The sequence below is a fragment of the Prunus persica genome, chromosome G7 (genome assembly GCF_000346465.2).
Source record: "Prunus persica cultivar Lovell chromosome G7, Prunus_persica_NCBIv2, whole genome shotgun sequence".
Classification (NCBI taxonomy): domain Eukaryota; kingdom Viridiplantae; phylum Streptophyta; class Magnoliopsida; order Rosales; family Rosaceae; genus Prunus; species Prunus persica.
Genome location: NC_034015.1, coordinates 6,940,019 through 6,944,901, shown reverse-complemented (window position 1 = coordinate 6,944,901; position 4,883 = coordinate 6,940,019). Strand labels below are relative to the sequence as shown.

General features: G+C 37.5%; 1 pseudogene; it reads right to left on the bottom strand.

Annotated features, from left to right (window-relative positions):
• Positions 965–4,883, bottom strand: part of LOC18771892 — a 7,017-nt pseudogene continuing 3,098 nt past the window's right edge.

Here is a 4,883-nt window from a genome sequence, read left to right as displayed (position 1 = left end):
TGTTCCTATGAATTTAATTAAATACTATCTTTTCTGTAAAAATAAAAATAAAAATTGCGAGACTCGTCTGTTGATGAAATTAAGGCTAAGGTCTCTCATTTCAAAAGAACTGGTCCCAAAAACAGCATTCAAAACATACTTTACTTTTGATTTTTTCTTTTTAATTAGTACTGAGCTGCTTTGCTTTGTAAGTTCTTCCAGCTTTTGTTATAGTGAAGAGTTTTATTAGTTTATCACTCGTATTGATAGAGTGTTTTATTAGTGTATCAACACCAATAATATGTTGTTTCTTCTATAGATCAAACACTAATGAACAAATGAATAAGTTGCGTTTTAAGAAGATATTTCAATATTCTTTATAAAAAAGATATTATTCTACTTTAATCTAATCTAAACTACGGGAAGGGAGATTTGAACTTAGGTGCAAAGTGGAGGAGCACATCCGCTCTAGCCAACTTGGCTAAGCCCATGTCTGAAAGAAAAATATTTCAATTTAAGAGGTCTAATATAATGTTGAAGTAATGGGACATGGTAACCACTATTATTGAAAACATGAGATGCATCATAGTCACATAATGTTTAAATTTTTTTACTGTAATTTTTCATTTCCTTAATACTCGGTGCTTCGAAACAACGTATTAAGAAAGTACATAATGAGGCCACTTGCATTGGGAGGAAGGATCGTTACTCTTGTTGTCCTAGTTGTGTTGGCTCTCATTGCTGTTGTGGTTCCATTCCATTCATCTGTTGAAAATCAACAATTTTATCCCTACATACAAATGAAGCAAAGCAAGCCATGAGAGAAAAACTAAGACAAAGAGGGAAAAAAACAGCCAGGATTCCGCAACTGAATGTGTTATGAAAATGTAATTTTGTAATTTGATTGATGAATTCCACATAGAACAGATTTTATTGACCTTATATGAAAAGGGATATCAATAGTACCACTTGCATCCACTAGCTCCTAGTTGTTTGTATAAGAGGGGAATTCTGAATCCACCTCAGAAATGCTGACATTGCTTCGGGTCCGGTGGCTAAATCTTGGGTCAAGCTCTTCCAAGTCTCCCTCGTACACTAGACGAGCTGCACACTGCTTCACTATTACTCCATGGCCTACTCTGGCCATAATTGAAAATGTAATTTGACCAAATATACCTTGCCACCACTCTTTGCCAGAAGGTAATTTAACCTGATCGATGATACCCTTCCACAACTGCGGAAAGTGACGAGGAAAAAAGAGTACCGAAAGGTGATCAGACACAGCTTGGCCCAACTCTGCATTGAGAAACACAAATGGACGCCTACGTGCCGTCATCTCCTTTCCATTGATGTCCACTTTGCAAGTAATAATATGTGTATAATTGTAATCATATCTAGTATACTTAAGAGCATGGTCGCAATTAGGTGATCGTTCCTGGATTGCAAAAGCAATGCACACCGCGAATCCCATCCATTTTTCAGTAAACCAACCTGGACGTAGCTGCACACTTAATGGATACTCCACACTTTGAGGATTGAACCACTCCTCCTCATTGTATATATATTGAGCAGATTTATGATTGAACCACTCGGGAATTTCATTTCCAGGAACAACAAATTGAAATACGTCTTGAGTAATAGGGACTTCCTGCATCATAAAAAAACAACGTCAAAACACTTAAGAAGCCAACATATTATTTAGTGTGCGAATGAGATAGAGAGCGCGAGAGAGACCCCAACATATTGTTCCAGTAATGTAAATACCAAACTTCTAAAATCGTGCATCTCCGCAAATTTGAAGCAGTTGATACATTGTGTCCGTAACAGCAACTTGCACCTTTCTGTGGAGCCTCTAGCAATTCTTTCTAATGAAATACAGTTATCAACAACTACTATTACTGTTTGTGGAACCTCTGGCAATTCTTGAAGCCTCTCGCAATACTCCAAGTTAAGAAATTGAAGTCTAGAAAGTAGAGAGATGCCGTTGGGTAGGCTAACAAACTGGTTTCTACTGAGATCTAGGTCGGTTAATGAGGACAAGCAGCTAAGGTCATTAGGGACTTCCAAGAGATTGCAATCACTTAGAATAAGTTTTTTTAAAAGGAAACCAAACCAGATAGAGAGGGCAGCAACAAAGGAGTGGGAACGCGACTTCTTATTAGAAATCGCTGAAAAAGCGAGAGAAATAGCTGAAAAAGGGAGAGCAAATTCCAAAATTTAGGTGATGGTCCTTTACATCCACGAAAGTTAAATACTGTGAGGCTTTTCAACTGAACAACGGAGGAAGGCAGTTGTCTTATGGCAGTTCCACTCACATCAAGCTCCTCCAAACACTCTGCATTGCCCAACTCATTGGGCAACTTTTCGAGCTTTGAGCAGCCAGAGAGATTAAGAACTTTGACAGATTTTAAGCCATACACACTTCTTGGAAGATGCACAAGACTTTTGCAATCCTTCAAGTTTACCTGAGTAATTTTTTCAAGCATTCCAAGGGATGGGTCAACCTTATACAATCGTATACAACCTTCCAGAATCAGATACTCAAGATTTGGAAAGCCTCTAAAGTCTGGGGTGTTGACAAGATTCAAAGAGTGGCTGAGCTTAATGACTTTCAAATTGTATAAAATCTGTCAAAAGAACACAGCAAAAAAATTATCTTCAAATTCTATGAAAGGCTGTCAAGTAAGAACATACAAAAATATAAAAAATATAAAAAAAAAGCTTCGATGCTTAAGGGTAATAGAAGATTAAGCAGCAATAACATACCTTAACACCCGTCCAAAAAGATTCAATGTGACTATGGCACATGTTAAGTTCTAGTAGGTTCTCTGGGTTGAAATGTGACGGGAAATATTTTGAAGGATACCCAGCCCATTCAAGACTTCGTAAATTATCAGAGAGATATTCAAGATCATTAGAGAGGTTCGCATTAGCAAGATTGAGAAGTCTCAGTTTCTTCATCCTTGAAAAGCATTTAGCATCCCCGTGCACCACTGGCCCAGTTTTGTCCATGGTTATACTTTCTACTGCATCTGTTCCCTATCACACATGCACGGATAAAGAATAGTGAAACTCATATATAACTAACATATGAAAAGAACTGAACTCATTCGTAAACTAAGAGTCCCCTTACTGTATTTTTGCTCAACACATGCTTGGCCTCTTCATGGCACCACAACCTGCTGCGATTTCCTGGCTCATCAAGACACTCTCGATTGACTATTTCACGACCCATCTCTTGGAGCAACCGATGCATCCATAGAGTGCCATATGAATTAGTTAACAGAGATTTCTCAATGATGACATCTATTCCAATACTTGCACAAAAGCCGCAACTGTCTAGGATTTCTATAACTCGATCTTTTTTCTCCCCGTTAAAGAAACACGCAATGTCTAGGAAAATTTTCTTCTCCTTGTCATCTAGATCATCGTAACTTATTTGAAGTGTCCCCAAAACTGTGTTACAAAGATCCCTTAATTTACCCAACGCACTGTTCCAAGCAGTTACATGTCTTCCACGCAAAAAACTCCCCAAAACTTTAAGAGCTAGTGGAAGACCATCGGCATAACTCACAACACAGCTAGATAAATCAATATAATTTTTTTCAGGGTGGTCTTTCCAAAGGCTTTCCAACTAAAAAGCTTAAGAGCGTCATCATGATTTAGACGTTTGACATGAAATCTTCTCTCCACTCCATGTTCAACTAACAAATGCTCATTTCTAGTTGTAATAAGAACTCTACTCCCAGAGCCAAACCACTCTTGCTTTCCAGCCAAATAATCTAAATGGTCTGAGATCGTCACATCATCGAGAATGAGAAGAACCTTTTTGTGATGAAATAATCTTCTAATCATTGTAGATCCTTCATGAACAAATATGTCAATCGTTTTCATCGAAATCCTTGAAAGAATTTTGAAAGAATTTCTCTTTGTTGGGATATTAGACCACCTTTTTGAACATTATCACTGACATTCTCAAGAAATATGCTCAATTCAAATTCAGGAGAGATTCTCTCGCGAACAACTCTGGCAATAGTTGTTTTACCAATCCCACCCATACCCCATATCCCTATAAAGCGAACATCATCAACCCCTGCACCTAACAATAAATCAATTGAGTTCATACTTGAGTCTAATCCAACTGAGTTCTCCACAGAAGTGAACGATGTAGGACGTAATCTTTTCCATATCACATCGATTATATCTTTGATGAGCAAGGTTTCATACCTATAACATATTAACATCAATATCAGTCGTATCTCTAGATTTTATACAAATACTCTTGATCACTGAAAAGAAAGGTTGTCAGACCATATATAACAGAGTTTTTATCACAAATGTTCCCTGAGGTGTGTCAAATTATCACCTTTAATCCTTTATGTTGTTTTTTCTGACATTATCAGTTCTTTATGTTACAAATCACACATCAATTTGGTGCTGCCATTAAGTTCTGTGAAAATTTATGTTAAATTGATGATGCGGCATGTATGTGGTGCCCACATATCCAATGAGATAACGCTACATGAAACTAAATAAAAAATATTTTTTAAAATAATAATTTCACATTTAAAATCTAAAAAACATTGTTTTTTTTTTTTTAAGGTCTAGGGCCCCTCCTCTCTCTCTCTCTCTCTCTCTCTCTCTCTCTCTCTCTCTCTCTCTCTCTCTCTCTCTCTCTCTCTCTCTCCACTCTATGCCCCCTCTCTCCCCCGCTGTGTCTCTCACTCCACCAAAATCCATCTCGACATAGAAACAAATACACTGATCTCACATTTCGCTCACTCTCTCTCAATTGCTAAATCACAATTGACATCTGCTTCTTCTGCTGATATAAATCAATGGAGCGATGCTCATGGCAATGAGAGGAAGGTAACGACCATGATAACTAATCATATAACCACAGT